This window comes from Parambassis ranga, chromosome 17, assembly GCF_900634625.1.
Source record: "Parambassis ranga chromosome 17, fParRan2.1, whole genome shotgun sequence".
NCBI lineage: Eukaryota > Metazoa > Chordata > Actinopteri > Ambassidae > Parambassis > Parambassis ranga.
In genome coordinates, this window is record NC_041037.1 from 5,023,556 (window position 1) to 5,032,456 (window position 8,901).

General features: G+C 41.4%; 1 protein-coding gene across 6 annotated transcripts in view; it reads right to left on the reverse strand.

Annotated features, from left to right (window-relative positions):
• greb1l (GREB1 like retinoic acid receptor coactivator) overlaps positions 1 to 8,901 on the reverse strand; it is a 33,991-nt gene that overhangs the window by 23,603 nt on the left and 1,487 nt on the right. For 5 of the 6 annotated variants that reach the window (XM_028427145.1, XM_028427144.1, XM_028427142.1 and 2 more), the window contains exon 1: positions 7,798 to 8,892. The gene's annotated coding sequence lies outside the window, so the exon portion shown is untranslated. Of the gene's footprint in view, positions 1 to 7,797; positions 8,893 to 8,901 lie in introns of those variants that run through there. The other variant, XM_028427141.1, reaches the window with a different exon arrangement.

The window sequence follows — 8,901 nt, forward strand, 5'->3', positions numbered from 1 at the left end:
TGCAGTAATCTGAAATTGATCCTCTACCATCATAACAGCTTCTCCTAACATCTGGTCCACACCTAATGGCTCATCCCGGAGTAGATCTTTGATGATGGTTGACCAGGCCTTGTCCTGACCATAAACCGTTGTTTAGACAGCCCTATTTGTTATGGGGTGTAAAAGGAGAGCCATGGATCACACTGAAAGGGCCAACACTATCAAAACATTTGCTCTTATCAGATGACAAACCGAGCAAAGGGCGTCAGGTTCCAGTTACAGGAGCTGGCCTGGCCTGAGCTGCACTCCGCCCCGCCTCCGCACATCACGTCAGTCAAATGGAAGTGCTGAGGGCGTGATATAATGGGAGATGATCACCATGAAGGGTCCAACAGTTAAAGCATTATTTAGTAAGACCTCAGTCTGCCACTGACTGAGGAAGGCCATTACACACTTACAGGGGTTTTTAAAGAGTACCAGTAAATGATTAAACATGTTCGACAAAGAGGCTGACTAACAGACAAAAGAACTGACTCATCAATATTGTTCTTTCAATTTTACTAGAAACAAATAATAGGATATCTCATTTCAGTCTTTCCAATGTAATAATGGCTGCTCTTCTTTGTCTTAAGTTAACTACAAAGCTAACAAAGGCTAACAAATAGTCAGAATACCTACTATTTTAACTGAAAACAAACCAGGCCCCTTCTAATATTCCCTTTCTCAAAAAGAACAAGGGACCCTCTCAGCTTTCTTCCTTGACAATTTCACACATCTGACACACTAACTCAATTTCGGCATGCAGGAGCAGCAAGCACTTTGTTTCACAGCCAACAAAGAGGCCTGTTGTGTTTATCAGGCGTCCAGAGAGGGATCCACCTTTCACAATAGGACCTCTCCTTTCTTTTCCTCTCTGAAAAAGGTCTCAGCCACCTTGAATCCATTTGAGTGACAGCGCGACAAAGAGGCTTCTTAACGTCCTGACGAAGGAGCCTCCTCCCCTTTCCCTCTAAACTTCCTTACCGGGCGATCAGCTGTATCCATCATGCCCCTCTTCCTGACCTCAGGCGGCACTGCTGCGTCAGCAGCAACCCCACCCCCCGTTACCCCCCTCACTGCTCTTGCCACAGCTCCTCCATTACCCCCCACTCTCTAGATTAATAAGCACCTCGGTTGCCCTCGGTGACAGGGCCCACACTTAAATCCCATCAGTGTTCCTTACAGCAGCAAGAGCCACAGCATCAGCAGGACTCTTTTTGTCTTAACGGGACAATAGAAGCAGAGCCATCCTTTGTTCAGGGCTTGACCCCACATACAAACCTGGCTGATGAGAAAAAGTGACAGTAAACCTATTCAGGGGTTGTGGACAGTTCATCCTGCTTCCATCCCTCCAAAAAAGACGGGGTACTTTACCAACTGACAGATGTGACAGTTAAGCCCCTTTCAGACACTCACTCCTATGCATTTATCTGTCGGCCTTATGTCTGAATGACCTGGTAACATTTTCAATATGACACAAGTCTGAACTGCATGCAGCTGCTTTAATACATGCAGAAGAGAAGCCAAAAAAGGGCATCATGAAAACAGACTGTTGAGTATCTGAAACCTTCTATTTCAATTATAACTGTATGAGTGATGCTCTGCAGGCAGGACCATGACAACTGTAGCACATGAACATGTGTATATCATGTCTCTATAGTCTTTATATTTTCTACAGCACAGATGCTACTTAATGATTACTGAAACATTACAATAGCACAGACAGCAGTGTGTCCCCATGATTCTCTTGCCCTTCAACGTCTGTCTGTTGCTGACAGACAGACAAATGAACATAAATTAAATGTTAACAACATTCTGGGACAGAACTGAGTATTTTAGCAGATGTGTTTGAGAGAGAAAGAAGAATGGCAGACGAGTAAACTAGCCTGAGTCTGACCTATTGCAACAGTCTCACAGCTGTATGAGCTGCACTCCATGTGGTGTTACATGTTTTGACTGCTCATTTTGTTTTGGCGTGTTATTGCACACTCTGCTGAGTTGATTAAAAAGACAGTCATGTCCCAGAAAAAGCAGAAAATGTGTTAGACAACGTGCAAAAGGTGTAGCACACAAAGAAAGCTTAGTTTTATGAAACAAAAATGAATGCTGTGATTTTCTAGGTAATTTTAAAGCAATCAGTCTTGATAATGGCGGTAAAGTTAGAAATATGTTCCAATTTACTGTTTGCCTGTTTTATTTCTGGCTGCACTTGATGTGTACCCAGAGAGAATCAAGAGGAGAGAGTGAGGGAGACAGAGAGCGAGAAAGAGAGAGAGAGAGAGTGACCTCGCCTGCCACGGAGGAACGCTGAGTCCTCACAGCACAGGGCTGGGTCTTGGTCACCGTGGCCTTGGACAAGTTGTGACAGCCTATAGAAAAGCCTTGCGCTATGGTAACCCTCTCCCCCACAATCCTAGCAACACCAACACACACTGACCTTGTGTTTCAATATTAGGAGAGTGAGAGGGGTGGTGTTTGTGCGTGCGTGTGTGTGTGTGGTCGGGTTTGTGTGTGTAGGAGGGGATTTTGGAACAGAATATGTGTGCAATGATACTGCTGGGATGAAGTGGGAATTCTGGCAACGAGCCTGAGTGTTTCCAGCTGTTGTTAGCACACATCCGACCCTTTTACATCAACAATGTTTTGTGTTGCAATTTTCAATTAGATACATATACATGCTTTATTATGATTTAGGCACCTTTTGGAAACATACTCCTCCCATAGCATATGAATATGGTATGTATATTGTCTAAAGATATAGATAGTCTGCTGAACTATATTCTGTTCGTGGGCCTTAAAATTCATTTTTGAATTCTGTGCTGGCTTCTTCTTCATTTTTGTTTTGCTTCAAATGTGGCTGCTTGGTCTGACCTAGAATATCTATGCATCAATTTCAACATGGCAGCTCAGAGCCTGGCTTTAGCATACTTCTGAGGCCTTTAGTTAAAAACAGGCAGAGGGACAGGGGGATTTTGAGGACAGGGTTCACAGAGGGACAGGAACAGGCCATGCAGATGGAAAATGTGGGGGGAAAAAAGAGAAACAGGAGGAAGCTCAGAACAACTATGCGTGTTTGGCAAGTAACTTGTGGCTTTATCACAGCCAGGAGTTAAAATGAATCAACAACGGCTGTTAAGAAAAAAAGTTTTATCTGATGGTCAATATACCTCGTTATGTGATCCAAATGGCCATCAGTGCATCTAACTCCTAATGATAACAAACTTTGTAGCGATAAAAGGCCAAAAACATGAAAGTCAAGCTAAAAAAAACTTTTCATCACTAAAATGTACTATGATCCAACCTGTGACATAGCACACACTGTACTCTTTAAAAAGAACACATGAGCTTTAAAATGTCTGGCTGTAGCTACTGTTCCACTGGAGTTGGCATCTGTGAGCATTGGGTGGGGGGTGGAGGGGCCTGCAAGAACACACTGTTCCATAACAGTGCTGTGCAAGAAGGAATTCTCAGCTGGATGCTTTCCAGGTTTCAATGGTAAGAATGAGGTATATTATTACTAAGTGCTCTCCACAGAGCTGGGTGTACACTTGGCTCTTCATGAGCTTATACTGGTGTAATGGAGTCCACATAAATCCAAAAGATTGAGGTAAATTAAAAACAAAAACAAAGGTGGACATGATGCCACAGTCGTACATGTTGTGTGATGTAACTTCATTTGTTTATGAAGCGAGCAACAAGATGAAATTCCTCCTTCACCTTGACATGCCATCACTCCCCCACAAACACATGTACGCACTCGCATGTTGGGTGACCCTTTGACTTTGCTCTGGACACGCTTCCTGATGAACGACTTTCGGGGCACTACCAGATAAGTTCCATTCGTTACTGTCAGGCAGATATTTCAACTTTGATCTGGCGGAGAGAGTGCAGGAAAAAAAAGCGCCAGAAGAAAGTACAAATGTTAACTTTTAACTTTTAATCAGTGTTTTAGTAAAGATTTTGCAACCATGCGTCGGAAAAAGGTAGTATTGAGAGGACAATACCATGGAGACAGAGATCTAAAATAAACTGGGGATTGGGTTCACTGAGTCATTTGGTTAGTCGACTTGAGAGATCCAGCAACGACAGATAAGAACCTGGTCTGCATGTCAGAATCACAGATAACAGGACAGGAGGAAGTGCCATCCATTGGGGTCATGTTGCACTCATGCATACATATGCACACACACAGAGACAGACACACACAATTATCAACTCAAGCCTCTCCTTGCAACAAAAGAGCAGGATGTTCAGTCTTGGCTGTACCTCTGCACATCCTTCTGTCCTGACTGTTCATCCTGAACGTTCTAGGACTGTGAGAAATAAAAAGCATTTTTAAGCGTTTGTGGAATTTCCCTCTTTACTCCTAACTGGGCTATAAACACAGAGGACAGCCTCATGATGGTCAGACACATTTAACAGGGAGTGATTTGTCCCAGAACAAACTGATCATTCCAGTAAATAGGTTTAATGTGAACTATATAAAGTGCAAATGTGCTCTCTGATGTCAGTATTCTGGCCTCTAAAGCAATTATTGAGCACATTCTATGTGTGCTATAGATGTAAACCTGCTTAAAATAACACATGAATTGTGATCAAATTTAAATGAATTTAAATAAATTAAGGGGAAAAAAATCATTGTTTCACTTCCTGCAGGTGAAACTAAGATATAACAGCTGATGGTGGAGGGCTCTGGGGAGGAAGCCCCTCCCCCATCAGAGGGATCAATGCACATAAATGGAAGAGGTCACAGACCTTTGACATCTCCTTTCAGCCGGGGGAGGGGCGCAGGCCTTTGTGAGATTGGCTTTAATGATCCAATTGTCAAGTATGTCATACGCCTTCATACAGTACTTACAGTTTGACCCACTCCTGTGCACACTGCACTGCAAATCCCACCAGACACAAGTTTAAGGTTTGGATTAAAAAATGTGTCGCCCTCCTCCGACTCTGCATCCTGCTTTGTTTTGGTCTTTACTCTCTGTATCTCTGTAGCCTCCTGTCCAGACCTTATCTGAGTTTCACTCCCTCTTCTTTCATGCCTTTTGAAGAAATTTGCTTACTTAAAAAGAAAAGTTTATTTTTTTTAAGCTATAATAAGTGATTTAGCAGCACTAAGAATCTAAACCATGTGAATGTAGACACATACATTTTGCAGTCATGTATTTAGACGCCCAGCATTCTCATCCTCTCATACAAGAGGGCAGGTTAAAAGTAAAACACAAGTGGCTTTGCACATGAGATGTTCTTCACATTTTTGATGTTAGTTGAAAAAGGCCATTGAACTGTGTGGCTAATCTCTGACCTCACTGAAGTAACTCTGCCTAAAAAGCTTATGATTGTCAGCAGACACAGTTCCTGGAAAAGATTTCATCATAAATCATCCTTTATAAACTCCCTTAATAGTGAAATTGTTTAATTTGTGCTAAAAGTATTTATATTTCACATCAACATATGATTTATGTAAAAACCTTTCAGATTTTTCCAATAGAGTTTATGACTATTTATGGTTGCTTTGCAGATTTAGAGTTTAAACATAAACTATGCAATAATTATCTCTGTATAAGCTTTATCTTCCTGGAGCTACATAAATAAAATGCTGTTTGTATATTAAAGTTATATTAATTAATGAAAAATAATATAGCACACAGTTCATAGCATTGATATATTACTAACACTGGTGTCAGATTAGCTTCGTTCAGATCACAGAATGGGTTTAAATGTCGACAACAATGGGGACCCTGGAGCCTGGCTCAGCCATGTGATGAATGACGCCTGTTTTTAGGACCACCTGTTTTCTTGGATCGTGTCACTCTGCAGTCAGAAAAGTGTGAAACAATAGCACTGATCTCTCTTTTTTTTTTTAGGATTTTATACCATCTGTACTGGTGATGAGAAACATCACTGAGAAAGGATCAACACAAACATCTGCCTGCACTGCTTGACTTTAAGTCCCTGTGGTGTTTTTGTGAGGTATCGGTGATAATCTGCGAGGGTGTTGGATGTTAAAAGATTTGGCCTCATAGATCAATATCTAAAATGATATGTTTTCCAGAGTTGCAGCAGAATCTGAAACCACTCTTTGTTGCCGACTTGATTGGTAATCAATTGATACGTATGTCTCTTTGTTGTGTGCCATCTCAGTGATTTATCACACACATGGTTTGCCATAACACAGAGCCATAATTAGGCAATGAAAAGCAGAGGGGAGAACTCAACAAACTCAGAAGCATTAGCAGTAAAAGCAGAGTCGTGATGTGCTCCAAATGATGGCAAGAGAATAATGAGAGACAAATAAATCAATGTGTTACCGTGGTGACAATTGCCTTGTGTACAAATTGGTGTGCATCTATCTGCAGGGCTTCTTTTCTTTCATAACAGAAATGTCATGTTGCATTTTTAGAAAGCCTCTTTGCCTCACAGCGGGTCTCCTAAATAAACTGTGAGACGGAGCAGGAGCCATTATTATTATTATAACAATATGAAAGGTCTGCAAATTACATGTAGACGATGTGACATTATTTTAAATGGGTCACCTTGGAGGAGTTAATTGAAACTAATTTTTACTTTCCAAGGTTAAAGTGGCGTGTTTATTATTGATCAATGACACTTTGCTCATTGTTAATTAGAGTCTCAATTTTGTTTGTCTGTCCACACAAGATCCTCACAAAGCATCACGCAATGAAGAAAGAGATGTCTCCTTCAAGGCTAAAGAGAGAGAGAGAGAGAGAGAGACCTGTCCGAGTGTCACAGGGTCTTACTTATCTCCTCCCAGATTAAGTCCCAATTGTTTGCCTGGGAACAAAGACAACCGGTGAGGAAACCAGCCCCCCCCCCCCTCCCTCCAAGGGCCAGATGGTCAGTGTTCAGAAGCCTCCTGACCCCTCCAGCCCTTGCCCTCTATCTCTGAGAGAGCTGCGCGTGCTCCAGCCAAGACAGGCCACCCAGCTAATTCACAACCCACTGAACATGCACTCATGGAACTACCTGTGTGACTTTAAGGGAGCTTTCTTAGATTTTTGACACAGTTTATGGTCATCACACGAGATCTTATGAATCCACATCATCCCAGAAAGTGATGTGAAGGATGAAACTGACTCCATCATAACAAAAAAAATAATTAATTATTTAATTCTTCTACAGTAAACATCTCCACTAGAGTCTTATAATGCGCATGCAGTGCTTGTTTAGCTCATAAGCACATGAGGAATGCAACCTCTGGGACATGAAACATGAAGACTAGCAGATTAGATACAGTCAAGACATGCTTGTAATTACAATGACAAACCACCAAATACATCTCCTGCTGTCTCTACTCTGACTTTATCTAAACCTGTTTTAACACCAAGCCTGAGGCAACTGTAACCTCAACAAACATACGAGTCACTGGACTCATTCCAGGCATACTTGACACACACATCAACATAAATAATACAATATTATAAAATCAGTAAAAACTGGATTCACAGTGACTGGGAGTTCAACACATTCACATCACTGACAGCCTCTCCATGAAAACATAAAATCCACTCAGACACTTTGCTTTTCAGCTCATTATAAACAACTATGTCACATATTCTTTACTTCCAGTTAAATGTGCCTTCACATCCGAGGAGATGCACGGACACAACAAACTTTACGCTTCAGTTTCAGCCTGGTTTACGGACCGACAGTCCTCGGTGCTTCCATCGCTAAGATCGTCTGTTTATCACGTGTATTTACGGCATGTGACATTTAACAGGTGGTCAAAATGAAGACCGAGAGACACGGCAAGCCTACCTTCAGTGCAGATGGGAAAGCGTTACACGTCCAAGTCCATGAAGTATCTCTCTCTAAAAGGGGTCTCTGAGTGAAATTCTCTGCGTCCCTGCAGCTCACAACACACTCAGCGATGCAGCTGCGCTCTGCCACAGCTGATCTGCGCACAGCCGGCCACCGAGTGACGTCAGGAGGATACTGTACGTACCGTTTGGTTCAGGTTGTTGCTCTAAAGGGCGGAAAAACACACAAGGAACGTGACATATCCTTCTAGTACTGGTACTAGCGCACATCATAACAACCATAACACAGGAACAGGAAATCAGACAAAAAAGTTTTAAGATTTTTAAACCGTAGCAACAAGGACAAAAACTATTTTACACAGTGTTATATCAATAGAAATGATAAGAAAACAATTTAATAGACACATTTCTTAATATTAAGATAAATACAGAAATAGTATTAATTGTGTATATCGGACTTTAACATAATCAAGTAGCTAATATTTCCCTTTGGGTTTTACTGGTCAAATTAATCCGGTAGCGTGATTACAAGATTGACAGACTAAGTTCACTTGGCTGCAATGCATAACCTTTATAACGGAGAACAACTAAGTCAAGCTCATATGCCGTACGCCTTCAAGTTCCCTGAATGAGTTCATCATAAATCATAAATTGTAAAACAGCGCCCTCTGTTGCTTACCTTCAGGAGTGCGCAAATCGAAGGTAAGTGCACACATTTCCTGTTTGCAGAACTAACTTGATCACATAAGAAATTGTCATTTTGCATAATTCCCAGTCAATACAGGCTGATATAGGAAAATGGAATTCAACAAAAATATGAGAACAAAGGTGATCATGTGCAAAAGTGTTTATGTGTCCTTATAAATCATGATTGGACTATTCTAACAGAATATAAATTATGATAATAACCATTCGTTTTAATAGAATTATATTGTATATGTACATGACTGAATTAAACAGAACTATAATGACATCTCTTTGATATTAGGGTTGCAGATCTCACCGTTTACATTATAACGTTTGGAAGCAGCCTGAATGCGCCTAAGCATGGGCGCATGCGCAGTGCTTGACATTTTGAAGTTGCTTCTCCGGGGTGTTTGAA